Raw genomic sequence first — 11,321 nt, 5'->3', positions numbered from 1 at the left:
GGAAAGTAATTTGAGTTAGATTAGGCCCAAATTTTGGTTCAAATGCTTAGTGTATTTATAATTTATGACAAATTATTTCTCTTCTTCAAGCATTAGTCTCTTTGTTGAAAAAAAATAGTATCTTTCTTACAGAATTTGTGTATTATTTAGTGACATGATTCACATAAAATGCTTACTTTAATGCCTGGCATATACCATATCCTTTAGAAATGTCAGCTATTAATAATAATATTACTATTATTAAAAATTAAAACTATGCATAAGGGGTGCCTGAGTGGCTCAGTCGGTTGAGCATCCGACTTCGGCTCAAGTCATGATCTCATGGCTCATCAGTTTGAGCCCCGTGTCAGGCTTTATGCTGAATGCTTGCTCAGAGCCTGGAGTCTGTTTCAGATTCTGTGTCTCCTTCTCTCTCTGTCCCTCCCTTGCTCACACTCTGTCTTACTCTGTCTCTCAAAAATAAATAAATGTAAATTTTAAAAAAACTATGCATAAAACACCACTGTCGTAGTATGCTATATGTCCTCTACTCTTATTCTATCAATACCAAATATATTAAGTGACAATACCTGCTGAATATACATATTTGCAATGTGCATTTTTCCTTGGCAATTGTTGTGAATATTTTTATCTGGCAGTTATCGTGAATATTTGGATGCCTAGATCATTAAAATACAATACTAATATGACAATTAATGACATTATAGTTTTCTATTATAATGACTCCTAATGATTTTCACATTTTTTCCAAATTATCTGTCTTAAGCATAATGCTGCTATGAATATACTTAACCATTTATCTTTTTATTAACGTTTCTCTCTCTCTCTTTTCCTTAAAATCCATCGTTAGAACTGGAACTGCTCAGTGAAAAGTTGAATACATATATAAAACTCCAAATATATAGAATCTTTGCCTTCCAGAAATATTTTTAAAACATACTCTTATCAAGATTGCAAATGCTCTCAGTTTTTCCCCTTTAAGGATGATATTATCTATGGGATTTTCATACATGGCCTCTATTATTTTGAACTGTGTTCCCTCTAAACCTACTTTGTAAGGGTTTTATCATGAATGGATGTTGTACTTTGTCAGTGCCTTTTCTGTGTCTATTGAGAGGATCATATGCTTCTTATCCTTTCTTTTATTGAAGTGGTGTATATCACGTTGATTGATTTGTGAATATTGAAGCACTCTTGCAACCCAGTAATAACACCCACTTGATCATGGTGAATGACTTTCTTTAATTTATTATTGAATCCTATTTGCTAACTTTTCTTGAGAATTTTTGCATCCATATTCATTAGGGATATTGGCTTATAGTTCTCTTTTTTAATGAAGTCTTTATCTTATTTTAGTATCAGGGTAATGCTGGCCTCCTGGAATGAATTTGTAAGTTTTTCTTCCTTTTCTATTTTTTGGAATAGTTTGAGAAGTATATATGTTTACTCTTCTTAACTGTTTAGTAGAAGTCCCCTGGGAAGCCATCTTGCCTTGAACTTTTGTTTTTTGGGAGTTTTTTTATTACTGATTTCTTTTCAGGTTATTGGTGTGTTCAAGTTTTCTATTTCTTCTTGTTTCAGTTTTGGTAGTTTATATTTAATAGGAAATTTTCTATTTCTTCCAGGTTGTCCCATTTGTTGGCAAATATTTTTTCCCACTTATAATTTTTGTATATTTTAGTGTTGGTTTTTATTTATCCTCTCTTATTTGTAATTTTATTTTCTTAGCCCTTTCTTTTTTCTTTTTGATACCTCTGGCTGGCAATTTATGAATTTTATTTTATTTTTCAAAGATCCAGCTCCTGGTTCCATGGATCTATCCTATTGTTTATTTGTTTGTTTGTTTGTTTAATTTATAATTTATTTCTGCTCTAACCTTTATTATTTCCTTCCTTCTGCTTGTTTTAGACTTCATTTTTTGTTCTTTTTCTAGCTCCTTCAGGTATAAGGTTAGGTTGTTTGAGATCTTTCTTATTTCTTCAGACTATATTGCTATGCACTTCCTTATTAGAACCACTTCAGCTATATTCCAAAGGTTTACACTATTGTCTTTTCAGTTTCATTTGTTTCCATCTACTTTTTAAAATTTTTTCTTTGATTTCCTGGTTGACTTATTTATAGTTTAATAGCATATTGCTTAGCTACCATGTATTTGTGGTCTTTCTAATTTTTTTCTTGTGATATACTTCTTTTTTGATAGCATGTGGTAAGAAAATATGCATGCTATGATCTCAATATATTTGTATTTTTTGAGGCCTGTTCTGTCACCTAATCTGAAGAATGTTGAATATACATTTGAAAAGAGTGTGTTTTCTGCTTATTTAGGATGGAATGTGGTGGACATTATAAGTTAAGACCATCTAGATTAGTCTGTCATCCAAGTGATTGTTTTCTTAATGATTTTTTGTTTTTAGCATCTGTCCATTGATGTAAAGTGGGGTGTTAAGACTGCTACTATTATTTTATCATTACCAATGAGTTTCTTTATGTTTGTTATTAATGGTTTTATGTATTTGGGGGCTCTCATGTTAAGTGCACAAATATTTACACTTGTCAAATCTTCTTGTTGAATTGTTACCTTTATTATGATATAGTGCCTTTCTTTGTCTCTTGTCTGTTTTAAAGTCTGGTTTTTCCAATATAAGTATTGGTACTCTGGATTTCTTTTGACCCCCACTTGCATGATAAGTGTTCCTCTATATCTCACTTTCAATCTGCAGATAACTTTATTTCTAAAATGAGTCTCTTGTAGGCGGCATATAGAGGAGTCTTGTTTATTTTTTAATCCATTCTGACACCTTATGCCTTTTGACCAAAACATTTATTCCATTTATATTCAAAGCTATTATTGATAGATATGTATTTAGTGTCAATTTATACTTGTTTTGTTGTTATTTCTGGAGATTTTCTCTGTTCCTTTTTTGCATATGTCACTTTCAGTCTTTCTCTCCACTTTAATATTATTTCAAAGAATCCCCTTTAATATTTCTTCCAAGGCTGATTCAGTGGTCACAAGCTCCTTTAGTTTTGTTTGTCTGGGAAACTCTTTATCTATCTATCTATCTCTCTATCTATCTATCTATCTATCTATCATCTATCTATCATCTATCGAATTATCTATCTATCTATTCTGAAAGATAGCTTTGCTGGATAGAGTATTCTTGACAGATTTTCTACATTCAGGACTTTGAATATATCACTCCCTTCCAACCTGGTGAGTTTCTGTTGACAAATCTCCAGCTAGCCTTATGGGTCTTCCCTTGTAAATTGAGGACTTCTTTGGTTTTGCTGTTTTTAAGATTTTTAAAATTACTAAGTTTTGCAAATTTAATTACAATATGCCTCGATGTTGGCCTGCTTTTATTGATTTTGATAGAAGTTCTCTGTGCCTCTTGGATCTGGATATCTTTTCCTTCCCCAGATTAGGGAAGTTTTCATCTATTATTTTTTCAAATAAGTTTTCTGCCTCCTTTTCTCTCTTTTCCTCTTCCAGGTCTCCTTTAATATGAATGATACTACTTTTGATGGAATCACTGAGTTTCCTAATTTTATTCTCATGTTCCATAATCCTTCTTTTTCTCTTCTCTTCAGCTTCATTACTTTCCATTACTTTGTCTTCTAGGTCACTAATTCATTCCTCTCCTCCCTCCAGCCTGCTGTTCATTTCATCAAGCCTGTTTCCAAAATTATGTATTTATTTAGTTGCACTCTTCATTACCGATTGATCTTTTTCAACTTTTTTATCTCTGTGGTAAGGGTCTCTCTGATATTTTCTATTCTTTTCTCAAGCTCAGTAAATATCCTTATAATTGTGGCTTTAAATTCTCATTCAGACATGTTACTTATGTCTGTTTCACTTAGATCTCTTGTGGCTTTATCTTATTCTTTGGTTTGGGATAAATTCTTCTATCTTCACATTTTGTCTATGTTTTGGCCTTCTTTGATGTGGACTCTTCTCTCCCCTTAGTTGTGGAGTTTGTTCTGTCAGTCTTCAGGTCAATTTCTGTGGTATTTAGGATCATAAGAAGTTATCTAGTTTTGCTCATGGGATGAGGCAAGCCTAAAGGCCTCCTATTCTGCCACCATCTTCCTCTCTCTCTTGCCAGATTTATTCCTAAACTGTGCTCAGAAACATCTCTCATTCCTGAATCTTACATACTGCTTTATGAACTCCTGTACAGTTGTTATTTAAGAAATATTTATGAATGAACTTAGAGAAATGCATTATGGATTTCTTAAATGAAAATTTTATAATAACATCATACAGTGAAAGCATTATGATCTGGAACAGTACCCAGTACCTGAGTTGGCAAGAGAAAGAGATTTTGAATAAGAATTCTAACAATTTTGTTACTATGCTAATTTTTTTGTCATTGTAATTATGACAATATATGCAGTTTTAATATGAGATCTAAAGGCAGCCAAAATAAAATGTAAGCAGTATCTCTTCACAATAGATTAAAAAAAAAACAACAACAACAACATGGCAGTAGGATTCGCCAAGATTTTTACTTTCAGATTTCCAGATACTGTGTAACAAGTGGCAACAGCATCATTTAGAGAGTAAGATATGATATTGCTCTGAAATAAAATGTTGACTCATAAATTTAGTGTCCATTTGTATTTTTAAAATTTGGTAAAATTATGGGTCTATGGAGAGGGGTGTAGAGATGGAACATATTTCAAAGGAAATGAATTTTTTAAATTCTTTCAAGACTTCCTGATAAATCACCTGAAAGTCTGCATCTAAGGAAAACTATTAATTATTTATGCCTTATGTTAGTAGTTCATTATCTGGCTCCTCCTTCTGAAATATAAACTCCCTCAGGGCAGATTATTTTTCTGTTTTATTTATAGCAGTATTCCTAGTGACTACACTATTGCTGGTAGATAACTGGCTTATAGTAAATACTTATTGAATTAACATTAATTCACTGTTTACAGTCTTACACTTTTTTGACCTTTTGGTCTAGCCTTTCTTAGTCTCCCTTTCCCAAATTGAATCTCTTGTAGATTTAGAGTTGTACACAGTGAACTACAAATCTAAGGCAGTATTTCTGAAACTATGGTCTGAAATCATTTGCATGAAATCACCAGGATGGTTTGTTTTAAAATACCTACTCTACACCTAATAAATCAGACTTTTTGGTGCTCAAGCCCAAGAATATGAAAAAAGTACCCTCAAGTGATTCTTAAGCACATAAAAAACTCAGAACCACAACCTCTGGGTACCCATAGGACTTAATGGAATTTCACTCAAGTGCCTCTCTCATTCCCTTCAAGTGAAGTGGGTTCCCTTGTACTTAACACAAGCTTTTATTAGAGTAATGAAAGAACAGTGCTGGGCACTTAAGTCACAGTCAACAATATTGAATGAGTGATTAATTGTGAATCTGAAATCAGACTCCTAGGTAACTTTCATTAAAATATTCTTTAATAAAAATATATGTACAAAATTAATGTTCAAAAAATAGTATTATTTTTCCTATAATTACAATACAGAGAGGCATATGCAAAAAATTGACATCACTGTCAAACTGTATACGCTCAAGTTCTTATTTCACAAAGATGCTTGAGTTAAATTGTGTTGGTACAATTTTACTATTGGTCTGTGTTTGAATGTGTCTACCAGCAAATGACTGTAGTAGGAAAGTAGTTAAGATGTGTTTCCTGAGATATATACTTACATTATATACTTATGTTCCTCTCTACACTTCTATAATTTTAATTTTCATTGCATACACATTTATATGTGATATGGACAGTGGAAGCCAGAAAACAGCTTGAAGCACCCTGACTATATCCCACTGAAGGGCATTAGTTGAAGGTCAAGTCTCTGTCATCTAAATCCAAGATTATCACCCTCAAAACTATTGACATTTGGGGCCAGGTAATTCTTTTCAGAAGTGGTGTGGGTGACTGTTTTATGCATTGAAGGATGTTTAGCAGCATCCCCAACATGTACTCACTAGATGCCAGTAGCAACCGTCCCAAGTTACGACATTTAAAAATGTCTTCAGACATTGCCTGGTGTCCTCTGGATGGCAAAATCACTGCAGTTGAAATCTGCTGATCTAAAGGGATCTAAAAGGGACTGTGTATTCATTCCCAAGGTATCACCTTGAATGACATTTAACCAATTGATGGTAACTTATGTTATACTTATAAACCTGATTAGTTGAGCCCAAATTATTTGTACATGAAGTTCTAACAACTGGGTTAAGTATTAATTTATTTGATTCCACCCATTAAGATAGATGAGACTAGGACCATACCTTCACATCAAAAATTTAACTGGAAAGGTGGTTCCTATCCCACGAATGTACTGCTTTGTACATTTGTACGTCCTGCTGGCCAAAGCTGACAATGCTATAAGAACAAGAGTTGCTTGTCATCATTATAAATGTTAAAGTGATCTGAATATACTACTGACACATCATTTCATTTAATTATATAATAACTGTCAATGGCAGTGAGGCGGTGGCTGTAAGCCAGCCACATAATGACTGTGGGATCAAGATGGCCTCAATACCAGAAATTTACAAATTAATGGTAGAAGGGCACTTTTTATATTGTCATGGGGCAGGAACCACCATTAAGCAGAATTGCAGTGCAAGTAAAACCAGTCAGAAGTTCTTGGGATGCTGCCATAATATCAAAATTGAAGCAATGATTGTCCCTATAAATACTTCGAAATGCTATGTGCAGGATGATTACAGTAGTATATTCCAGAAGCTGCCAAACAGTAAACTCAAGTGTAAAATCACTGTATTTAAAAAAAATATATTTATGATGAGCACCGGGTGTTGTATGTAAGGACTGAATCACTAAAATGTATACCTGAAACTAATATTATACTGTATGTTGACTAACTGAAATTTAAATCAAAAGTTAAAGATATATATCTTTATGAAATGAGGCTTAGCACAGAAGTGTTAGGAAAGACATGCCACTCCAATCTGATATTTTATAAACTGGCTGGTTCTTTTCTGGGATTAAACAGTATTCAGATTATGAAGCTGAGTATCATAGCAACAAAGCAATATTTCACAAAAGCAAAGATAACAAAAAATCATAGGCTATACATTCTTTTTATGTATATGAAACAAAAATTTATAAAACAAAAGTTTAGAATTAAAGCCAAACTATGAACAACACAATATGAATACATATTCTGTGGATTTGCATCTTAAGTTTTGGGTGGAAAGGTTTTAAATGGTAACTTCATTGAGGATTGATCTTGATAGAAGTTTATATCTGTCCTGAAAAGTGAAGTCAGAAAAAAGCAAGAGATTAGACAGAAAACTGAGATGTATTTTAACACCATTCTTAGAGATTTAATTTGATTCAGTTTTCTGGTTTCAATTCTTCACTCGTAAAATTGTTTTTGAGGAGGGCTGAATAGCACAATGCATGTAAAGAGTCTGTTTTAAAGCCTGATGTATCATTGGGACGCCTGGGTGGCTCACAGATTTAATATACATAATAATAGCAGTAGCTCACTGAGAATAAACCATATGCCAGAAATTTTCTAAGTCCTTTAAAAAGATTTTATGATTCAAAATTCAAAATATTCTCTGAAGTATAGATTATTATAATTCTCTTTTTTATAGATGAAGAAACTGAAGCAAAATTTGTCCAATACCTTACATCTAACATATGGGAACCTGGGATTTAACCTAGGTAGGATAATTCACCTTCTTATCTACTATGGTACACTTCTCTCTGTTCAAATTTTTGGAGATAACAATTCCTTCTAGTATTGTTAAGAGAACATTGCAAACATATGCAGTATTTGATTATATCTTCCAAAATACCAAGTCAAAAATATGAGCCTTTTTATCACTCACTGCCACTAGATTTAAACAGATAATAAAAGAAATGGCACCCTGAAAAAGAGTTATTTTTGAGTTTATCATATGATACAGCAAAACTTGATTTTTTATTGTCTACTGTTGGAGACTTAGGAGCTAGACCCCACTGGGATTGGTAGCTGGTTCTCAGTGAATGCATCAGATGAAGTTTTGTGATACCCAATTGAATAGACATACTGACATTATCTTGGGATAAATATAGCGATCAGGTGATAAAACTCTAAGAAGTGATGTCCTGTGTTGCAATGATCAATTAACATACTTCTACTGCCTTCAGGGAATGCCTTTGCACTTAGCAGAGATCGTTTTGGAACAAGATCTTTCTTTTAACATCAGGATTGTGTAGTCACTATTTGACATTATAAATTTATTGGATGTTGATTAATGTCCGATACATAACACAATACCAAGAAATAAATAAAGGGTATTAAATCTTTAAAATGCTTTTGAGTAATAAATTTTTAATAATTAATACATTAAAAATAGCACGGGGTGGGGGGCGCCGGGGTGGCTCAGTCGGTTAAGCGTCCGACTTAGGCTCAGGTCATGATCTCACATTTCCTGGGTTCGAGCACGGCATAGGGCTCTGCGCTGACAGCTAGCTCAGAGCCTGGAGCCTGCTTCAGATTCTGTGTCTCCCTCTCTCTGTGACCCTCCCCTGCTCACGCTGTGTCTCTCTCTCTCTCTCTCTCATAAATAAATAAATAATTAAATAAATAAAGTATTGGAGAAAGTCACTTAGTATACATTTGACAAAATGTTTATTACACAAAAACCAGACGTAATTAAATTAAAATTTTAAGGAACTATAAAAAATTTGTTTTTTATAAGTNTTGCCTAAGCTACTGATAGGTTTTTTAATGCTTTCTGCTGTTTTGTCTTTTAATTAAAACAGTTATTTATGGAAGATGGTGTGTTAGAGTAGCAAGTACCATAATAGACTCAGTTATCTTGAGTTCTAATCATAGCTCAGATACTGAAAAGTTAATGGTATTATTTAGGACATATTACTTATTTTCTCTGTGGTACCACTAACTGGAAGACATACATAAACCTCCATTTTCATTGCATCACCTTTTACAATAGCTTATATGTGAAACAACCTAAGTATCCATTGATGGATTAATGGATAAAGAAAATAAAACACATTTTATTTTGAATGGATACTATTCAGCCATGGAAAAGAAAGAAAATTTGCAACATTGATGAAACCTGAGGGGATTATGCTAAGTGAAAGAAGTTAGAAAGAAGACAAATACTATATAATCTAATTTATATGTAGAATCTAAAAACAAAACAAAAAGCAAACAAACAAAAATCAAGATACATAGATGCATAATGCATATTGATGGCTGCCAGAAGTTGGTTATCGAGAGGGGGCAAATTGAATGATGGAGGTGGAAAGGTGGAAACTTCTAAATATAAGCTAAAGAAAGTCAATGGTATGTAACGATCAGCATGGTGACCATACTTATTAATACCCTGTTGTGTATTAGGAACTTGATAAAAGAACACATTATAAAAGGACACACCTTAATAAAAAATGCTGTAACTATGTTTGGTGATGGATATAAACCAGATATAAAGTGATGATCACTTCACGATATACATAAATATCAAATCATTGTGTTATATGTCAATTATACCTCAATAAAAAAAATTGGGTAAGGGCTACAGCTAACCCAATTTCAAGTAAAAAATAATTAATGTCTTCTTTATCTCATATGAATATATTAATATTTAGTTTAATAATTCAATTTGAAAAGTTAACCAAATTTTTCAAATAAGTTTATAATATTTTTTTCATAAAATGCAGAAATGGTGGTTGGGAAGCTTTCTTCCCATGGTTTAGCGGATAAACCTGTGTCTTGTCATGAAGATTAAGGATACATATGATAAAGTTTTAGTATGAACCTACTCTAAACAAAAGCAAATAACTTTCCAGATCAAATTAATGCAGAATTCTTTATAAAAGTTAGTTTGTATTTCTCTTTGAAATAGAATTTTGTTTGGAGACTTCAGTCCTCATCTTCCTTAAAGATTTTTTCCTTGATTTCTGAGACCTATTTCTCTTAACTCTCCATTTTATCTCCACTTTTTACTCTTGTTTTCTATTACCTATTCTTCCACTGATAATATAATGATACTTGTTTTCAGGAGATCATTTATGTATCTTTTGTTTTCTCATATATGTCCTTCTTGTCAATTGATAATCCTTCCAAGCTTCAAATATAACTCATTTATCCAAGCCAGATATCATTTTTGAGTTTCACTCCTCAATTTTCAGTTACTTAGTGATGATCTCCAGCAGAATATTTTAAAAGTTGCATATCTAAAAGTTAGTTTTCAAAAGGTTTTCCCTTTTTCTGTGATTTCTTTCTCAAGTCTTATTTCATCAATCCTAAGTCTTTCTTTTATAAATGGCTACCTGCTCAATGCAAATTGGCCTTGGGGGGTGAAAAATTCTATTGTCTCTTGAAGACTGTACAAATCCACACTCCTGTCAGCACTGTATAATCAGTCTTCTAGACCTATCATTTCACAAGGACTTGATATTAAATAACTCAGCTTACTTTTCTAATTGAGAGAGTGGATATTGTGGTTTAAAGTTTAAATCTCTGCTTACTAATCAATTTAGTTTTTCTTTCATAGGATTTTGACTATTCACATTTTTCTTCAGTGAAGTACCAGTTAAACTTCCTAGTACATATTCTAATGAAATGATACCTTTTTATATAGTCTAGGAATGTATCATTTAGAGATATGTCTGCTGTAAATAATTTCTCTGAATTATAACAGAATAGTATTAACCATATTTTCATTTATGATTTCCACATTTTGCATCCTGCTGCTTAATACTTTTCTATCCTGATAAAATAAAAATTCTCTTAAATTTTCTTGTTTTGACTTAATGTTTTACTAGAGTTCTGTTTATGAGTTCCCTTATATATTCCATTACTGTATTTCTCCATTCCTGTGTCAATACCATATGTACTAAATGACTCTTTTTAAAAACTAAATTTGGCTCTTTGCACTTCCATGTGCTTTCAATGTTTCCTTGTCAAATTCCTCCTGTTACTATTTTTAAATTTTATTTTATTAAATCAAGGGGTCACTTTGAGATTGTCACTTCCAGATTATTGAATCTTCCTGTCCTGGAAGATGACCTTTCTCTTCATTTATTTTGATCACATATTCTCTAATGGATATATTCCTGATCTCCTTATATTTTATAAATATAATTGGTAGTTTTATTTTAATTTTTCACATTCTTTTTACTTGGTGTTTATAAATATAATTGATTTTATGTATTTAGTTTGCATCCAGCAATTTTGCTATAAGTCATTAAATACAATTCATCTGTAGATCCTACAATATCACCTATATGAAAATTTGTTAGCACAACATATTATAAATACGTATATGTGTGCAACAACATATATAGAC

Source organism: Crocuta crocuta, unplaced genomic scaffold, assembly GCF_008692635.1.
Source record: "Crocuta crocuta isolate KB4526 unplaced genomic scaffold, BGI_CrCroc_1.0 scaffold300, whole genome shotgun sequence".
In the NCBI taxonomy this organism is placed as follows: Eukaryota; Metazoa; Chordata; class Mammalia; order Carnivora; family Hyaenidae; genus Crocuta; species Crocuta crocuta.
The sequence above is the reverse complement of the archived record's forward strand: the minus strand, read 5'-3'. Positions refer to the sequence as shown.